The sequence below is a fragment of the Heptranchias perlo genome, chromosome 2 (genome assembly GCF_035084215.1).
Source record: "Heptranchias perlo isolate sHepPer1 chromosome 2, sHepPer1.hap1, whole genome shotgun sequence".
NCBI lineage: Eukaryota > Metazoa > Chordata > Chondrichthyes > Hexanchiformes > Hexanchidae > Heptranchias > Heptranchias perlo.
In genome coordinates this window covers 41780148-41800629 of record NC_090326.1, presented here as the reverse complement: position 1 = coordinate 41800629, position 20482 = coordinate 41780148, and the positions used below count along the sequence as shown (strand labels likewise).

General features: G+C 45.9%; 1 protein-coding gene across 1 annotated transcript in view; it reads left to right on the top strand.

Moving 5' to 3' along the window:
• LOC137338109 (coagulation factor XIII A chain-like) overlaps positions 1-20482 on the top strand; it is a 288396-nt gene that overhangs the window by 22638 nt on the left and 245276 nt on the right. The window contains exon 2 of the mRNA XM_068001790.1: positions 11426-11829. The gene's annotated coding sequence lies outside the window, so the exon portion shown is untranslated. The remainder of the gene's footprint in view (positions 1-11425; positions 11830-20482) is intronic.

Here is a 20482-nt window from a genome sequence, read left to right as displayed (position 1 = left end):
CAATTTACTAGGAGTAAGTTAGAATGAGAAATATGAAGTGCAACTGCTACCAGGATCAGCAGAAGTGAGAGGTTTCTGAGCCTGATGAGAGTAGAAAGTTTGAATAGCAATTATTGTAGCAGGGAACAACTTTTTGCAGTTTTGTTTTGGCATTCTGCCCACACAGCCTTGGTATTGCTTCTGACTGTTTTTGGCAGTGTGAGATGACTGAGAGATTTTGACCAACCCCTCCCCTACTTATAGTGAGGGCTTTTCAGGAGCAGGAAGAGCATTCCCTATGGGCATACCATTGTATGCCACTATCATGGCTGATTGCCTTGACAACGGGCAGTTGGAAAGATTATCTGTAATCACCAGGCATTGTTCTCTGACTATATACGCGGTAACCTTCATGGAATCCCACACTCACCTGACGAAGGAGAAAGCCTCCGAAAGCTTGTGATTTTCAAATAAAACTGTTGGACTATAACCTGGTGTTGTAAGATTCCTTACATTTGTCCACCCCAGTCCATCACCGGCATCTCCACATCATGACTATCATGGAGGAGGAGGGCGAGCAGCACTGTTTTCTCTGTGGCTATGAAGGTTGCTCTTGTGGTCAGCTGCTCCCATGTTACAAAATGGTTATGGGACTGAAGTGGCCTTCCTGTCATGGTAGCTTGCTCCAGGGAGGGAGCCACTGCTGGTTGCATCTTCGGAGCTTGTTTCTGGGCAGCCTGGTGATACCTCTTATGTGCCACAGGTGTGGTTCTCTGAGGGGGACTGCCGGATGCCTGGCATATGCTGCTGTCCTGACAAATGCAGCATCAGAAAGACTCTCCCACTTCACTATACATTGCTGCACATGGGAGGTGACCAAGGCTCTCTACTCTAGGAGGCACACCTACATCTCCTTCCCAATGGACCAAGCGAAGCAGGATGGGAGACTTGTTGTATTTTGCAGACTTTTCAAGGGGCCATAGACTGCACCCACATTGCCCTGCGTGCTCCCCATCACCAGCCTGGCATCTTCGTGAACAGAAAGGGATACCACTCCCTCAACGCCCAGTGGCCACAAACAGCAGAAAATGCAGGTCCGTGCCCAGTTTCCTGGCAGCAGCCATGATTAATTTACCCTTCACCAGTCATCTATCCCACCCAGCGCATCAGATTACAGGTCTTCGACTCGGTTTCTTTCTCCACAGATGCTGACTCACTTGCTGAGGTTTTCCAGCATTTTCTGTTTTTATTTGCATTAGGCCAGCTACTTGGCAAAAGGGATATTCCTTCCACACATGGCTCATGACTCCTGGTATGTTGCATGCTTCATAATTTTGCCATCCAGAGGGTCCAGCCCTTATCGCCACCCGGACAGGAAGAAGCGGAGAAAGAGGAAGAGTAGCAGGAAGAAGAGAAAGAGCCGGAGCACCATCACCCACCAGTGCCCTTAGCCGCCAGAGCTCTTGGAGAACAACTGATAGAAGAGCACTTGACTGAACCATCCCTCCCCTCCCCAATACACCGACAGCCTTCCATCCATATCATAGTATGTTACAGCACAGGAGGCGACCATTTGGCTCATCGTGCCTGTACCGACTCTTTGAAAGAGATATCCAATTAGTCTCACTCCCCTGCTCTTTCCCCATAACCCCATAAATTTTCCCTTCAAGTATTTATCCAATTCCCTTTTGAAAGTTATTATTGAATCTGCTTCTACCACCCTTTCAGTCAGTGCATTCCAGAACATAACAACTCTCTGCTTAAAAAAATATTTTCTCATATCGCCTCTGTTCTTTTGCCAATCACCTTAAATCTGTGTACTCTGGTTACCACAGTTCTCACAACCACCATCTGAATAGTCTCCTACAGTCCAACTTCATGGCAGTTGCCCTTACTTAATTAAAAATACTAAGACCAACACCAATCCCAGAAGTAAAAGTTTCTGCAACAACTCACTTCATATCTGGCAATAGTCAACTTGCAGAATCAAGAACCTCTTTACCCAGAGAGTGGTCAGAATGTGGAACTCGCTACCACAAGGAATAGTTGAGGCGACTAGCATAGATGCATTTAAGGGGAAGCTAGATAAACACATGCGGAAGAAAGGAATAGAAGGATATGTTGATAGTTAGCTGAAGTTGGGAGGGAGGAGGCTCGTGTGGAGCATAATCATCGGCATAGACCAGTTGGGTTGAATGGCCTGTTTCTGTGCTGTATATTCTATGTATGGAATCACCCTCGTGCAAACCCCCGGTGTGCTTGTTTAACTATTCTAGTACTACAAAGTATATCCCCAGTGGCTACAGCTTGGAAGCTGGAAGGCTGCTGAGCTTCCATTGAGGACACTTCAGATGGCCGTGGTAGGCGACCTTGAGCAGCTCTAGAGGGCCCGGCTACAGACTGCTGCATCTCGGCGTGGGCCGGGACGGTCTGGCCCAGCTGGCTGTGTGGCACTGACTAGGCTATTGGCAGAGTGGGTGGTGAGGGAGCAGGCATGCTGTCATCCTGAGAGAGGCTAGCCCAGGTGCCTCTCCCATGGAGCCTCAGCACTCCTCTGGATCTGCATGAAAACAGTTCAGGAGTGAAGTGATGCTCCCAAAGCCCCTATCCACACTGTCCTTCATGCTTTGAAAGCCAGAGGACACGCTGGCCCCCAGAGTCAAAATGGCAGCATTCTGAGCTTCTCTGGAATCTGTCAGAGCTGTCACCAGAGGCTCTGTCCTGGTGAGTCCCACTGTGGTGTTGATTGAGCTGACCACTCGCTCCATGATTGACCGACTGCTCTCCATGCTCTGCGCATAGTCCCAACACAAGTTGGAGCTGGACTTCTCCATGCTCTTAGCCATTGCGTGCAAGTTCGCTGACAGGCCAGCCAGTGCACCTAGCATTTCCTGGTGTATGCCCATCAGCCTTCTTCGGTAGTCTGAGTCCTCATTGGAGTCCTCTGCAGCAGGATCCGACCTCACCCTCTGGTGATCTGGCTCCTGTGCGATCCTATCATTCCACCCAAGCTGCTGCGCATTTGTGCCCGGTGAAGACCCCTCCTCTAGCCTACCCTCTGAAGTACGAGTGGTGCCAGTCTCTGAGCTGGTATTTGCGAGGGTGAGATTGAACGATGCTGTGTCTTCAGGAAGGCTGCCCTTCTCTTCCTCGCCTGCCACAGGGGCCTCTACATTCTCTGCACCTCAAATAAAAGAGAGGGACAAAGGTTAGCTTTTAGTATCAAGGGTAAGCAGAGAGAGATGAGTGTCTGGTGAAAGCAACTGCAGTTTGTCATGCAGCGTGTGTAGTGTGAGATAGAAGTGAGAAGGAAAAAAGATGTGAAGAAACCCTGCTGGATATCTCCTCCAGTGGCGACAGGATGTATCTGTGGCCTTGCCCCCCGGACACCGCCTGCTCCCTTATATAGTGTGTCACCTTCTCCTGCAAGAAAGAGGAGAGTGTGTTAGTGGTAGCCTTGTGAGTGTTTTGATAATGCGCCTGTCAGGGTCGAATAGTGCAGATGTTGTGTGCAAGATGTGAGGTGTGGGGTAGTGAGGGTTCCAATAATGCTGGAAGTAGGCGGTGCAGAGTGTGAGTAGGAGGAGAAGGAGGTGGAGTGAAGTTTGAGGCAGTGATTGTAGGAGAGTGAAGGGAAGCGGGGGAGGGGAGTGCTGTGAGTAGTGAAGGTGTGGGTGTGAGGAGTGAGTAGTTGAGCTTGGCATTTTTACCTTGACAGCCCTGGTGAGGTCATTGAACTTATATGTTTCTATGTTTTTTGGCATTGCAGTCAGGTCCTTGGAGCTAAGCTCCTCGCATTGACCTCTTCAGCCATCTCTTCCCACTGCTGCAAATTTTGCCTGGACGGTGGGGGGACAGGGTCTCCCTCCTCCTCCACCACCTCCCAGCCTTCGGGACAATGGCTTCCAATGCTGCTTCGGAAAATCTGGAAGACCTATCTGCGGCTCTTCCAGCCATCTTTCCAGTTTTAAACTGCAGCCACAGTGCACCTCCCCTTTCAAGAGGTGCAGGCTGCCTTTAAAAGGTGTCAGTGGCACCCAATTTCCTGCCCCACAAGCAGGCGCGCAGCCAATAAGCAGTGTGGGTAGCGCTGGATGCACACCTGCCTCATTTATAATGAGCTGGCAGCATGAATCTGCTGTAGTCCCTGTGACCATGTGAGTGGGCGCACGCAGCAAGTGCCCTTCCGGGCGTGATCAAATTTGTAGGCCCCTGGACCTGTGTCCCCACTGATCAGTGGGTTGGCTGGTCTATTGTTGGCTATCAGATCGTGAAAGCCCTGAGATTCAGTCGCATGTGTCGCAGCCACCATGATCTGGAAGCTGGTACGCAGAGTTCTGTCTATTCTCTCCCTTATTGCCACCAGGGCAGCAGTCTGTTTTCCTGTGCAAGTGGAGGCACTGGCTTGTCCTTGGCTGCGTCTTAGGTGGGGGTCTGCTGCAGATTCCACTGAAGCTGCTACATGATCTATTGATGTCTGCAATGAAGATAAGGCTTCCCCGATGTTGGCGCAAATAAGGGTTGTAGATTCTACAGTTACCCCTGTCAATTGCCAGACATGCTCGGAGACTGGCCTCAGAGGTATGATATTTCTCAAACGTCCTCCTTTTCAGGTGAGTACCCATGAGTTCTGCCTCCCAAGAGTTCTGGTTCCCATGACTCGAAAGCCGTGGGCAGCCTTCTCCTCGGCCTCTGCTGAGAAGGTGGCACATCCTCACCCACTCCCTGCTCCTCCAGCCTCCTCATGCCATGTGAATCTCCCAGTGCTGCAAACCTACTAACAGTATCCAATTCCCTTTGGGTGAAAATATCTGAGCTGGTGCATGGGAGCGAGGAATCAAGTGATGCAAGGGGTGGCATTGAGGAAATGGGGGCAGAGGAACATGAGGCAACATGTTGGTCCATGGGCTCATGGGTGGACGTGAGCTTGACTCCCTTTCCATCTTCATCACCATCCTTCTTGTCTTCGTCATCTTCACAGTTGACGGAAAAAAAATTCTGCTTCTCTTCTTCCTGTTCATCTTACTCCCCTTTCTCCCCCTGTGCCCCTCACTGCTGTGGTGGATCTGCAGGGCAGGAAGGTAGAAAGGAAAGGAGGTGGAAGCTTCTGGCTTCATAGGGATGCCGTGGCAACTGTATAGTTGTGTAGTCGCTAACCTGATACCAGGACCGTGCCCCAGACCTCCTCATCTCCCACAGCAAGAGCAGTTTGCCATCCCTATCAACTGCATGGTCTGCTCCTCATAAGTGGCGATCTCTTTATAGTCAGGGATGCCCCCTCTGGTGCCCCACCTCTCGGGCATTGTGCGCCATTTTCTCTACCAACAAGATTGAGTGAATTAGGTGGAGGCTAGCAACTGAGTAGTGTTGGGCAGGTGGCACGAGACATCTGAAGTAAGAGATGTGGCAGTATCACCCTGAGAGTGGAGGAAAAGGTATTAATGTTACACGTGGAAGTAATTGCTGTTAGGAGAGATGACGACACATACTGTAAGATCCCGAGTTAATGCCCCCCGTAACCAGAGTGCAGCGAAGGGTTACTTATACAGTTTTTAATTCTAGAGGATGAAGAGAGTGCTGGTACCCAGGGTTCCCAAGTAAGAAAAGGATGAGTGGCGACTGTGTTAACTTGACTGCCTTGGTGAGTTATTGACCTGCAATCCTGGCGGTGAGAGAGTTGGCACTCGGTTGCAACATTTTTTTGGAGGTTTCCTTCCATGGAGATCCAGTCAGTGTCTCTGCTTTATTTTATTCAGGAGGGTGTACAGGCCTGACTCAGTTGAGGGCTCTTCTTTTATGCCACTGTGCCATGCCCTTGTCCCTTCTCTTGCTGCCTCTGCCAATTGTTCCAGTGGTAGACGTTCTTGAAAAATGGCACAATAACACTCATGAGACATCAGCTCAAGCTACCTGACCATCAACTCAGTGAGCCAAGCACTTTGCTACTTACCTACTGCTCCCCCAGCCTGCTACTGTGATATTCAGCCAGAATTAGCTTTTTAAAGACTGCACTCTAATTTCCAAGCAACCTCGTACATTAATGACATTCTACATGAATTTTACACCAATGAATCCTCCAGTGGATATGCAAATGAGCTGACCCATGAAACTCTGGTGCAAACAGACCATTGGCGGGCGCAACTCATTCCACATTGTGCAAATGCAGCGCAGCTCCCTGGAAATTCAGGGCGAATGACTCTGAATGTGAAGGAAGGTTATCGTGTGTAATCCTATATTTACTTTTAATAATCATAAAATCTTACAGCACAAAAGGAGGCCATTCAGCCCATTGTGCCTGTGCCGGCTCTTTGAAAGAGCTATCCAATTAGTCCCAATTCCCTGCTCTTTCCCCAAAGCCCTGCAATTTTCTCTCCTTCCAGTATTTATCCAATTCCCTTTTGAAAGTTACTATTGAATCTGCTTCCACCCCCCTTTCAGGCAGTGCATTCCAGATCATAATAATTCACTGCGAAAAAAATATTTTCCTCGTCTCCCCTCTGGATCTTTTATCAATTACCTTAAATCTGTGTCCTCTGGTGACTGACTCTCCCACCAGTGGAAACAGTTTCTCCTTGTTTACACTATCAAAACCCTTCATGATTTTGAACACCTCTATTAAATCTCCCTTTAAGCTTCTCTGCACTAAGGAGAACCACCCCAGCTTCTCTAGTCTTTCCACATAACTGATATATCAGATTTGAAAATAAATTCCTGTTTAAATTATGAAATTCAGATAAACAAGGGCAACAAATATTGTACAATTCGATTTTTAAAAAAAAATCTATTGTCATCCAGTTAACTTATGTTGCATGTTTGATGTCCATTTAAAGTGAATGACGTGATATATATGTATTGTAAATGAACCTAGATGTATCACAGAAGTCTGTTGTTAGGGACTCTCCTTCCTATAGAATGTGGAATATGAGGCCCACCGTTCATTCAGCAGATACTGGCACTTTTTTTCCTGAGGTAGTTATTGCTCCACACTTGGGGAGTTTTTCTCAAAAATTCTTTGTTCACATTGCTGAACATTTTCAGTAGCTCAGGTACCAATTTTTTAAAAAAATCTAATATTAGGGTCATGAGCGGTCTAAGTTATTAAAGCCTGCATTTTAAAAGATTTTTCAGAGAGTCACACAAGAGCTGAGGAAAGGGACACTGAAGATATAGCCAGTCAGGATGTTATTCTATGATTGGGCTGTGAATAATAGCAAGGTGTTTACATTAAGACTTGGCACTGTAATCTGAACTCAGCATTTGAATGTGGTGGTGCTGGTGTCTGTGGTGCAACTCTCTTTTGAATACTCACAAAAAATTACCTTCACATACACTAGACAAGTTATTTATTCTGGCTGCAGCTGCCAATCTGTGAACTGGCACCAGTGTAAATCTAACCCTAAATTGGGACTTGATGCCATTCCCAAATCAGAACTCACTCTGCGGTAAAAACAAAAAGTGCTGGAGAAGCTCAGCAAGTCAGGCAGCATCTGTGGAGAAAGAAACAGAGTTAACGTTTCAGGTCGAAGACCTTTCATCAGAACTGGAAGATGTTAAAAGAGTTTTTGAGCAAGTACAGAGCCAAGGAAAGGGGGAGGGGAGGAAAGAACAAAAGGGAAGGTCTGTGATAGGGTAGAGGGCAAGAGTGATTAAATGACACAAGGGATGATGGTGCAAGGCAAGGAAAGTGGTAATGGGACAGGTTAAGAAACAAAAGATTGATCAGAAGTAACTGTAAATGCTCACTCTGCAGTTTGAGTTCCTAATTGTGGCAAATTAGGCCTCCGAAAGCTTGTGAATTTCAAATAAAATTGCTGGTCTATAACTTGGTGTTGTAAAATTGTTTACAATTGTCAACCCCAGTCCATCACCGGCATCTCCACATCGTGGCAAATTAAGTCAGATTTCAAGATCTATCCACTCTCCTTTTGCTACAACAATTGAGACTTTGTGTATTTTTTTTAAAAAAATCCATGGGGTGTGTGCTAATAGGCATTCCTCACAAAAGCTAATCATGAGATAATAGGCAGCAGTTTAATCAGCAATCTGGTCCACAGGTAAAAGGTTTTAAAACATTTTAATTAGTGCATAGTAATGCAATCAGACCCTCAGACAACCCGGTAAACAATAGCATGCCATACGGCTCCTTTAATAATAAGCACGGTCACAATATTGTTTATGTTCTAATGTGATTAATCTCTTGTTAAGGAATATGAAAGAAGTAGTGTGAGTGGCTTTAACAATGAGACCATTTTCAATGCAGGCCCTCAGCCGTGGCATTTTGAACACTTTGGGTGCTGCAGACAAACAGCCTTCAGTCTCTTACCAATACCGTGATAACAGCTTTTAGCTGTACTGATGGCATTTCCTGTTGCATCTCAATAACATGCGCAGTTTGTGGGCTAGGAGCACTACACTTTAGTGAACCCACCCCTCTTGCAGGTTAGCCCACTTCAAAGACAGTTTGAACACAGCCTTTTACTCGAGGGTCCTGTCTGAACTGCAGCTGCAAGTTCACTAATGCTACAAAGCAGCCACTGATTTGTTGAAAATAATATATATGGGGCAAGGTTGCTTTCTGACTATAGTTTGGAGTAAATAACCCCGCCTCTTGCCATCAGATGTGTACACAGCTGTGAAACAGGACATTTGCATCTGATGCAAGTTTCATAGCATTTTCAGTGGGCTACAAAAACGTAGTGGGTATGCCAGGCTGGTAATTTAACACTGCATAGAACATGCACTGATTCTAGCCAGTAACTAAGTGTGAATTCAAACTCAATGAACCCTATGTTTTGACTTTCTGGCACAAAGACATTTTGGCAGTTTAACTGTGCTGAGTGACTGTTAGACTGCTGTTGCACAATAATCAGATTTACTGCTTCCTAACTTACACCTAACTTAAGTTGTGCAATTCAAAAAGGCAGTGCCAGAGATGTAACTTGGTCGATTTAATAATAACTGAAGAAACTCTGTGACTCAGAGTGACCAAATCATTGGTAACAGGACAGCAAACACAGCTTTAGGCACACCATCCCCTTGCAGCCCATATGATGGATGCAGCTCGCTACTGTTAACCATGGCCAGGAACTTCCTCAGAGCTGCTCCTGGTCCACAGCTAATTTAAAAATGGAAAGTAGCACATTGTTAGACCACTTAGTACCGTCTAAACGACTTAAACTGTATTCACAAATAAAATGATTCTCAGAAGCAAAAACAGAGGCAAAATACAATAAAAGCACAATCAGTGTTACAGACTGCGTACAATTGCAATGATTATTTAAAAATGAGTTTTTTTTGGTCCTGTTCCTTCTGGTCAAATCTTGCAATGACATAGGGGAGAATCTCCTAGGCTCTTCCACTCCGCTACAGTAACCTCGGCAGAAGTTTGGTGGAAACCCCGTTTCCGCGTGGAGAAGTGGATTCTGCCAACCTCTGGCCGAACTTAGTGAAGGAGCGGGTGGAGGACATGAGGCAATTCACCCTCATACTCCCCGATGGCACATATGTAAGTTTTCTTTTATTTGTTCATGGGGTGTGGGCGTCGCTGGCGAAGCCGGCATTTATTGCCCATCCCTAATTTCCCTTGAGAAGGTGGTGATGAGCCGCCTTCTTGAACCGCTGCAGTCCGTGTGGTGAAGGTTCTCCCACAGTGCTGTTAGGAAGGGAGTTCCAGGATTTTGACCCATCAACGATGAAGGAACGGCAATATATTTCCAAGTCAGGATGGTGTGTGACTTGGAGGGGAATGTGCAGGTGGTGTTGTTCCCATGTACCTGCTGCTCTTGTCCTTCTAGGTGGTAGAGGTCGCGGGTTTGGGAGGTGCTGTCGAAGAAGACTTGGCAAGTTGCTGCACTGCATCCTGTGGATGGTACACACTGCAGCCACTGTGCGCCGGTAGTGAAGGGAGTGAATGCTTAGGGTGGTGGATGGGGTGCCAATCAAGCGGGCTGCTTTGTCTAGGATGGTGTTGAGCTTCTTGAGTGTTGTTGGAGCTGCACTCATCCAGGCAAGAGGAGAGTATTCCATCACACTCCTGACTTGTGTCTTGTAGATGGTGGAAAGGCTTTGGAGAGTCAGGAGGTGAGTCACTCGCTGCAGAATGCCCAGCCTCTGACCTGCTCTTGCAGCCACAGTATTTATATGGCTGGTCCAGTTAAGTTTTTGGTCAATAGTGACCCCCAGGATGTTGATGGTGGGGGATTCGGCGATGGTAATGTCGTTGAATGTCAAGGGGAGGTGGTTAGACTCTCTCTTGTTGGAGATGGTCATTGCCTGGCACTTGTCTGGCGTGAATGTTACTTGCCACTTATGAGCCCAAGCCTGGATGTTGTCCAGGTCTTGCTGCATGCGGGCTCGGACTGCTTCTTTATTTGAGGGGTTGCGAATGGAACCGAACACTCTGCAATCATCAGCGAACATTCCCATTTCTGACCTTATGATGGAGGGAAGGTCATTGATGAAGCAGCTGAAGATGGTTGGGCCTAGGACACTGCCCTGAGGAACTCCTGCAGCAATGTCCTGGGGCTGAGATGATTGGCCTCCAACAACCACTACCATCTTCCTTTGTGCTCAGTATGACTCCAGCCACTGGAGAGTTTTCCCCCTGATTCCCATTGACTTTAATTTTACTTGGGCTCCTTGGTGCCACACTCGGTCAAATGCTGCCTTGATGTCAAGGGCAGTCACTCTCACTTCACCTCTGGAATTCAGCTCTTTTGTCCATGTTTGGACCAAGGCTGTAATGAGGTCTGGAGCCAAGTGGTCCTGGCGGAACCCAAACTGAGCAACGGTGAGCAGGTTATTGGTGAGTAAGTGCCGCTTGATAGCACTGTCGACGACACCGTCATCACTTTGCTGATGAATGAGAGTAATTGGCGCAGTAATTGGCCGGATTGGATTTGTCCTGCTTTTGTGGACAGGAAATTTTCCACATTGTCGGGTAGATGCCAGTGCTGCTAATAGAGCTCTATCCATCCATTGGAATGACTAACAGAAACTGAACAGCGCTATTATAATACGTTTTCTCTTTTGAAGAAGTCAAGTCAGCAAAATGTCAACTGGTTTAACACTTTAGTCAACAAGGCGATTAGGCATCCAATTGGTGCACTTCCTCGCACAAGAGCCTGCTTATTTTAACAACTGACAATGCAAACTATATTTTCATCTGCCCCATCACATCAGGAGGGATGCAATCTCCTTGGATTAAGGAACGATGTTTGCTGTGAGGTAGATGAAGTGACTCTGAGTAGACATTTCAGCTTCCAATAAAGCACCTGGAATTCTTTTTAGAACTGGGTTACTGCCACTTTTAAAAGACGTATTTACATACAAGAAATACATGTTTGACTGTGTGGAAATTCAATTTCTGTAAGAAGCCCATCTAAAAGAGACAGTTAAGATGGTTGTGTCATATGGCTGACATGTTTGTCCACTTTTTTTTTTCCAGCATGGTGGAACAGGCTAAGGATCCTCAACATGGCCTGTGGACGAGCTGTAGTGATACGGTTTCAAGGGGACCTGGAGCTGGATGGATTTACTGTATATTGGTTCCAGATGCATCAGAGCTCATTGGTATGGCGGTGGGATCTCAAGGATGCTGCTGGGTATTTCGTAGCTGACTTTGTTCAAAACCAGCCAGTGCCAAAGGAGAAATGCGGTGGATAGCGGACAGACCAAAAGGCAACTCTGGGATGATATACATAAGACAAACTACCTGGATGCATTCTATAAACTACTACTGTACCAGCACGTGCTCAAGACTTCCGGACCCTGAAATTGTGCAGCTGTTCCTGTGGATTCCGACCATTAGACAAGTGGGAACGTATTGGAACAATCTACAAGGCCGTTGATGTAAGTTTCTCAGTTGGGATCCAGCGTATGCCTTATTACACTGTGTATACCTGCTCAATCGCGGCAGAAGTCAGACTCACCAAGGGGTCCAAGCTGGTGTGCGGTCCTGCACCACTGAAGATTGGTATGGGCCATAAGATTTTTGGGGGAAGAGACTGAATTGGCCCCCTATGTAAGGAGGCCGTGAGATTCCCAGCTTCCACTTCCGAAGGGGGCAGTAAACCCCTCCCTCCACCCCACGCTGGCCAGCTACCACCGGAGTGGGGGGTGCCACAGATGCTCCAAACTATTGAAGACCCACTCATGCAAGCCCCTATCCCTGATCTTGTGAACTTTGGTGGGATCAGTGGGGAGTTCTGTGATCCCAATATAACTGCTGGGATTGTGCCCCCCTGGATTTTCGAGGCCCCTAAGTGCTGGCCCGACAACAATGGAGGTACCATTGCCACGAATGAATCAGGAGCTTTGTTTATTTCCTGTTATTTGTATTTATGTGGAGGGGGAATTTCTATTAGAAAGGACCAAACAAAATATATTTACTGGAAAATTATAATTTTCCCTGTATTGTGATGACTGTTTGTTTGTTTTTCTCTTTTTAGTTTGGATTAGGATTACAGTTACTATAACAATCTTGATGAAAACGTTTTCTGTAAAAGCATTTTTAGTTTGGACAGAACTGTGCCCCATTTTTATCAGGATAAAGTTATGCACCACAGACTCAATGATGTGTTGAATGTAAATTATGTCATTACAGTTTGTGTTTGACTAACATTTCTGCATTTGTTTACTTGAAGGTGGTGCTCCTTTAATGCCTGGCTTACAGTTGCCTTTTGATCAAGGGTTAGTTTTATACTTCTGGCATGTCCCAACATTTGTCTGTAGAGGGCCTCACAATATAGGCAATAATGTAATTTGTGAACATGTGTCTGTGCACCTGTTTGTTAACAGATAAGATGTTTTTCAAAGCAGTCAGTCTAATAGTGCAACATGTTAATGCGTTGTAATGTACCACATTGTGATGTGGCAGAGGGTAAGCAGTACCCCCTGCGATTGCCCACGCAGTGAGTTCCTGATCTCAGGTTTTTTTTTCAAAAAATATACTTTATTCATAAAATTTGCAGCAGTACATACAATACAGTTGTCATATCACTTTCCAAACGTACACAATACAGATTATACAATTTGCAGGTTACGTCAAGTGCAGTTCAATGAACACATTGGACATAATTACAGTTCATGACACTCTAGGGTGTCTCATTGCATCATACTCAACACAGATTATTGCTTACAGATTCATTTCAGAGTTCCTGATCTCAGGTGGGCCATCTCAAAGGTCATGCAGAGTAAAAGAGGGCCTCAAGGGAATGAAAACCCAGAGGATGAGTGAAGCTAAACCACTCTTGTGCACGTCTCAGCAGCCAGGTCAAGAGCAGCATAGGTTCCGCCAGGACTCAGGGAGTTGGTGAGGGAGTACTGATGTTAGCAATGGGATAAAAGCAGAAAGAGGAGAAGTCAATGTACAAAATGACGGGGGAGGGGGAATGTTGGAGACTACGTAATCTAAAAATTTCCATAATTCATCGACCAATCACAGAAGAACATTTGTGTTGGCCGTTGACATGTCTGTAACCCTTACCCTTCCTTGCTAAGGTGCGTTGCAATAAAAGGCAAAGAGTGAGCTGAAAGGGGAAGGAAAATGTATCGATATTCGGGAATTTATTCACGCTATCACGCATGCACTAGGGACTGCAGTAGATGATGTACTTCAGCAACACACCCTTTCTATTTCAGCCAGGACTGTAAGGGTTAACAATTCTCACATTTTCTGACCTGTATAGGGTGTGCTGTGTCACCCTGTTACTTGAGGTAAACAGTGCAGATTTATAAAATTTTTGTTTAATAGTGGCTTTACTTTTTTTTAAAACAAGCATTTTTTAAATATAAAATAGGATAAAAACATCTGTGGTTTTCCTTAACACTGGGCTACACTCTTTGCAATATTCATCATCTCTCCTCCCCTACCCCTTGATAGTTGACCTGACCAAGATTGGCAAAATCCAGAAGCTTCTTTGAAAATGTCAGCCAGAACTGGTATTCAAATCTCAGAAGCAGAAGCTGAAGCATAACACTAGAGTACTGTAGCTTCTGAACTATTACAGGGCAACTTAATATACCCCAGTTACGATATGATACTTAGTCCAGCACTGTTGCAGGAATTAGAGCCTGAATTTGTGCCACGGCTCTGATCAGAATGCATTGTTAAACAATGCCAGAGGGATAGAATTGAAAAGCAGAGAATTTATGTTAAACTTGTATAGAACCTTGCTTAGACCACACTTGGAGTACTGTGCACAGTTCTGGCCTCCATATTATAAAAAGGATATAGAGGCATTGGAGAAGGTGCGAAAAAGATTTACTAGGATGATACCAGAACTGAGAGGTTATACCTATCAGGAAAGATTGAGCAGGCTGGGGCTCTTTCCTCTAGAAAAGAGAAGACTGAGGGGTGACCTGACACAGGTCTTTAAGATTATGAAAGGGTTTGATAGGGTAGACATAGAGAAGATGTTTCCACTTGCCGGGGGAGACCAGATTTGGGGCTATAAATATAAGATAGTCACTAATAAATCCAATAGGAAATTCAGGAGAAACTTCTCTACTCAGGGAGTGGTTAGAATGTAGATGCATTTAAGGGGAAGCTCGATTAAACACATGAGGGAGAAAGGAATCGAAGGATATGCTGATAGTTGAAGTTGGGAGGGAGGATGCTTGTGTGGAGCATGAAAACTGGCATGGACCTGTGCTGTACATTCTATGTCATTAACACCTCACCATGCAACGCATTCTGGAACATGCAATTCAGAACTCAAACTAGCTTTGCAATCACACTGCAGTTAGGTATTCCAAACTGTTTCAGTCTGAACCATTTTGGAGTAAACAACAACTTGCATTTATATAGCCCCTTTTATGTAGTAAAACGTCCCAAGGCGCTTCACAGGAGCATTATCAAACACAATTTGACACCGAGCCACATAAGGAGAAATTACGACAGGTAGGTTTTAAAGAGCTTCTTAGAGGAGGAGAGCGAGGTAGAGAGGTGAAGAGGTTTAGGGAGGGATTCCAGAGCTAAGCGCCCAGGCGGTTGAAGGCAGGGCCGCCAATTGTAGAGCAATTAAAATCGGGGATGCACAAGAGGCCAGAATTGGAGGAGTGCAGAGATCTCGGAGGCTGTAGGGCTGGAGGAGGTTAGAGAAAGGGAGGGGTGAGGCCATAGAGGGATTTGAACACAAGGATGAGATTTTTAAAATTGAGGTGGTCCCAGATCGGGAGCCAATGTAGGTCAGCGAGCACAGGGATGATGGGTGAATGGAACTAGGTGCGAATTAGGATACGGCAGCAGAGTTTTGGATGAGCTCAATGTTACAGAGGGTAGAAGATGGGAGGCCAGCCAGGAGAGCATTGGAATAGTCAAGTCTAGAGATAAAAAAGGCATAGATGAGGGTTTCAGCAGCAGATGAGCTGAGGCAGGGTTGGAGACAGGCAATGTTAGAGGTGGAAGTAGACGGTCTTGGTGATGGAGCGGATATGTGGTCGGAAGCTCATCTCCGGGTCAAATAGGGCGCCAAGGTTGCGAATGGTCTGCTTCAGCGTTGCAGTAGGCAGGGAGAGGAATGGAGTTGGTGGCTAGGGAACAGTTTGTGGCAGGGACAGAAGACAATGGCTTCGGTCTTCCCAATATTTAGTTGGAGGAAATTTCTGCTCATCCAATAGCGAACCAGCAGCGTGACAAATCAGAGGCAGTGGATGGGTTGAGGGAGGGGGTGGTGAGGTAGAGCTGAGTGTTGTCCACGTACGTAGAACCTGACGTTGTGTTTTTGGATGATGTCACCAAGAGGCAGCATGTAGATGAAAAATAGAAAGATGCCAAGGATAGATCCCTGGGGGACTCCAGAGGTAAACCAAGGTGGCTATACTATCCCTCTGGGATCATATTTGTTTGTTTTTTCCATAACACTTGTATATTTTCAATTTCGTATCCCTTCTTTCCTCAAAGAGCTAACTTATGCTGGGTGCCATTATTCCTCTGCTTTGTCATCCATTACATAGAAATTATAGCACAGTAACAGGCCATTTGGCCCAATTAGTCTGTGCAGGTGTTCATGCTCCACACAAGCCTCCTTTCTCCCTGCTTCACCTCACCCTATCTGCATATCCTTCTATTCCTTTCTTCCTCATGTACTTTTGTGGCTTCCCCTTAAATGCATCTGTGCTATTCACCTCAACTACTTCTTGTGGTAGCAAGTTCCACATTCTAACCACTCTCTGGGTAAAGAGGTTCCTCCTGAATTCCCTATTGGATTTATTAGTGACTACCTTATATTTCTGACCCCTAATTTTGGACTCCCCCACAGATGGAAACATCTTCTCTACGTCTACCCTATCGAACCCTTTCATAATCTGGCGTGCACCTGATTTTCTGATATTCACTGCGCCCAGGTGACTCAGTGCCCCTGGGCGGATTCCCTGGGGAATCTCCATTTTTAACTCCTGGGGGTATCACTGTTGAGCCTGGTCCTTCCCTCACCTGATCTCCATAAATTTGCACTTCCCAGCAAGCAGCTCTGGACAGTGAGCAGGAGCAGGAGCTCTGGCTGATTTTTTTTCTTTCTTCCCCCCCTAGCCGGGGGACACTGATTCCTCAGCTCAAACCAGCTTACTCAGCAGAGACTGGGGATCAAACTTGGGATCTTCCAGGCTTGGTACCACAGCTGATAGTTCAGTTATTCACAGAGCCACCAGGGCCCTCACTTCGGATAATATCATTTCCACTTGATTCTTATCGGACTAGGTAAATGTGCTTTATTCATGTTTGTCTTCAGGAACACTGAGTAGGGAGGAAGTCTTGTGTTTACATGCACTCATGTTCCTAACACAATAGGCTGAATGTTGAGGCCTTCTCCTTGACGGAAACAGGGCCGTTAGCGCCCTGACGACGGGGAATGAGTTGCAGCCCCGTCCTCCCGTCGCTGTGACCGCGGCAATCCTTCCCCCGGTCTACCGCTGGCCGTGAGTCAGGCAGTAGGTCCATTCAAAATGCAAATCAGGATCCTATGACGTACATAGGGTCCTGTTGCCATTTTAGGCCCGTGCTGGGTGAAGCGTGTGGCGTGCATAGTATCAGCTGGCGGTCCAGCCAAAGAGGACATGACAGGTCAGTATGCATTTATTTTTGTGGAGCCTGAAGAAACAGGGCGCTCCTCCGGGTCCCACAAAAACACTGCTGGCCGCTGCCAGTCTTGGCATGTGTCCCACCCCCTGCCCCCCACCTTCAACCTCGCCTTCTCCCGCCAGGGACCCACCTGCAGCGACCGCCGGCATCCCAGCCGGCCGACATTCCTGTGGCCCGAAACCGGGGAGCTGCTTCAAGGTCCCCGTTTGGAGTCTGTAGCTCTGATTCAAATGAGGTCCGGACCGCAAAATGGCGGCAGCCTCTTCGCCGCCAGAACGGCCGACCGAGGCTCGACTGGTTGGCCGCCCAAAAGCTACCCCAACGTATCATCGTCTGCTATTTTATTTCTTTATCTTTCCCTTTTATTTCAGTACCTTCCATGCTCCCATCTCAACCCTCCCCCCGAGTGAACCCTACAAGGCCAATTTCTTTTTCTGTTTAAATTCTTTGAACTTTTTCCGTTCCATTTGTGCTGCTGCGAAGTACATAAATATGTGGCTGTACTAGAAAGCACCGTGCAAAAGAAAGAGAAATGAGTTTGCTTCCCCATTAGCGGCTGCACGGTACATGAAAACAAATTTGTTTTTAAACATGAGCTAAAATTAAAGTGAATTATAACGGCAGTGAATGTGTCAGTGCTGGCTATGCATGTGTGTTTGGGGCTGGGGGCTCAATAAATAAAGGTAGCACTATACACGGCTGGTGGCATGATAGAAAGGAATTCACACGTTCAAATGATGCCTTAAAATATGGTGCACAATACAGAATGCCTGGAGGTGACTCGGTGCAGAATGTAGTGCTTCAGCAGTGTTATATCACCTCTCTAAAGGTCTTTATAAAAGGTACCAGCCGCAGCATTCTATCTTATCTGCAGTCAGCAGCAATAAATAAATCATGGAATAATTCCATTCAGCTAGAATGGAGCTATTAATACAATATATCGTTATCAGGTCATGTAATGGGTAGCTGCCACAAGACCAGGAGAAATGCTGCAATGATTTGACAGATGCAGAGGCTGTTAAAGCGGAGTGAATGTGCCTTTTATTACTGTAAAGCCCTTGGTGCCACATGGCAGCACACATGGAAAACACTTCATTCCTGTCCACTGAATGCAAGCTGCAGTTGTGGAGGGGGGGGTGGTGGGATTAGGCAGTGGCAGATGCACATAAGATGCTTACAGGCCTTCCAGAGACAGGCCACTCTGCACTCGCTTAGACAGCATATAACAACCGCGAGCAAATTTATCACAAGAGAATTAGGCTGTTACTGAATTAAACTATTTGAGGCCAGATGATCTCTTTCCTCCAACCCCACATCTCTTTTGCCCCTCCCCCAACTGCCTGAATCAGCAGCCTCAGAAGTGTTACTGGTGCTGAAGGCAGCTTTCAGCAACCAGCCCCGCAAAGAGAGCAAGTTGCAACAGCCAGATTTAAGTATGACGTTTCTTCAGGTCGCAAACATGCAGGAAAGTTCACCATCATTTCTCAGTTGACAAGCAGTAATGGTTAGAAGTCGAGAGATTTTGAATATAGTAACAACTTTTTACTGTTGTTGTATGCAAGGTCGTCATGAAGTTTGGAAATGTGGATTAGCACATTGCACATTTAACTGTGAAGAGGACTGTAATTGACTTCTGGAGAATGTCGATTAGTAGATTGGCAAATAGATACCAGATGAAATAGAATCCAGAGAAATGTGAGCTGATACATTTTGGGAGGAAGAATAAGGAGAGACCGTATACACTAAATAGTAAAACTTTAAAGGAAATAGAGGAGCAGAGAGACTTATGAGTTCAGATACATAAAAATGTAAAAGTAGGAGGATAAGTTGATAAAGCTGTTTTTAAAAACAAAAACACATGGGGCCCTGGATTTATAAATAGAAGTATAGAGTACAAAAGTAGAGGTAATGCTAAACCTATATAAGTCATTAGTTACGCCACACTTGGAATATTGGCCCTGAAATACCATGGGGGTTCTGGTGAGACACCGGTGGAACCTTCAGGGAAATGGCTTAAATGACTGCCATTTACACCAGTTCCCTGGGAGTTCTGCCAGTCTCCTGCTGGGGTTATAATGGAGACTTAGGAGAACCCCCATGGAATTTCAGGGCCCTTGTTTCCAGTTTTGGGTGCTTTATTTTAGGAAGGATATCAAGGCCATGGAGAGGATGCATGGGATGTTAGTAATTATGTTAGGTGGTTCTTTTTCCAGGGAATAGTAGATCTATGGGACAAGTTGCTGGCTTGTGCGGTGAGTGCTGATTCACTGTGTAGCTTCAAAATAGAGCTGGACTGGTTCTTGGCTGGGGCGGAGATCGCATCATACGAGAGGTCGTTACCAAATAATATAAGTCATGGTCAATGTTTTGATCGTCTAGAGTGATCGGAGAGGAATTTTCCAGATTTGTTTCCCCCTAATTGGCTTTGGTTTTTTGATCTGGTTTTACACCTCTCCCAGGAGCCAACATGGCACCTAGGGGGTAAAGAGCCTCTTGAAGTAATGCAAAAGGGATCACAATTGTATGGGACAGGCTAGATGGACCAGCTGGTCTTTTCCTGGTCCGACATTTTTGTATGTTAGGAGATTCAACAAGATGATTCCAGAGATGAGGGACTTAAGTTATGCAATGAAACTAGAGAAACTGGGGCTCTTTTCATTAGAAGAGAAAAACTTAAGAGGAGCTATGTTAGAGATGACCAAAATTTAAAATGATGAGGATATTGTTGTTATGAAGTGATTTGTGATATTAACCAATGGGATCTGATTGCATTAAGCTAATCCCTTTGATTGTTACAATGAGTTTAACAAGCAGGGCTTCTTATTTGCATTCTCATGGAAATGGAAGTAGTTGGAGAATATGGTCTTCTAAACACCAGCAAAAAATCCTTGAAAATCCTGTAATCACAGGTAATAAAAAATGGAATTTGATTGATTCAGCCATCATAAACCAGTTGGCCTAATTATAAACTGAAGGTGTCGTGAAATTCAATCTCCAAAAGAGCAGTAAAAATCTTGGATCCGATGTAACAAAACTGGAATTTTACTTAGTCGCTGTAATCGGTGGCAGTAGTTATAATAGCCGTGTTGCCTCTCTAACCTTCCTAGGAGCATGAGTCAATACAAACCTTTTATTTTTACTTATTTTCTGCCTGGTCTCTTCCTGGTGCAGTTTACCATTCTCTAGGCTAGAGAGGCAAGCCTGTTCCCAGGCCTTAATATATGCCATTCTGTAACAGGCTGCTAGTGGAAGTGCAAGACCATACCACCCTCCAGTTTTCCTCCTGCCAAGGAATGGGCTTGCTACTCTTGGGCACCTCCCATTGGTTGTCTAGCTGAGATCGAGTTTACTGCATGGGAAATTGTCTGTACAAACCTGAGTCCTGCCGTTCTACGTCACATGTTGGCACATCATTGGGATGTG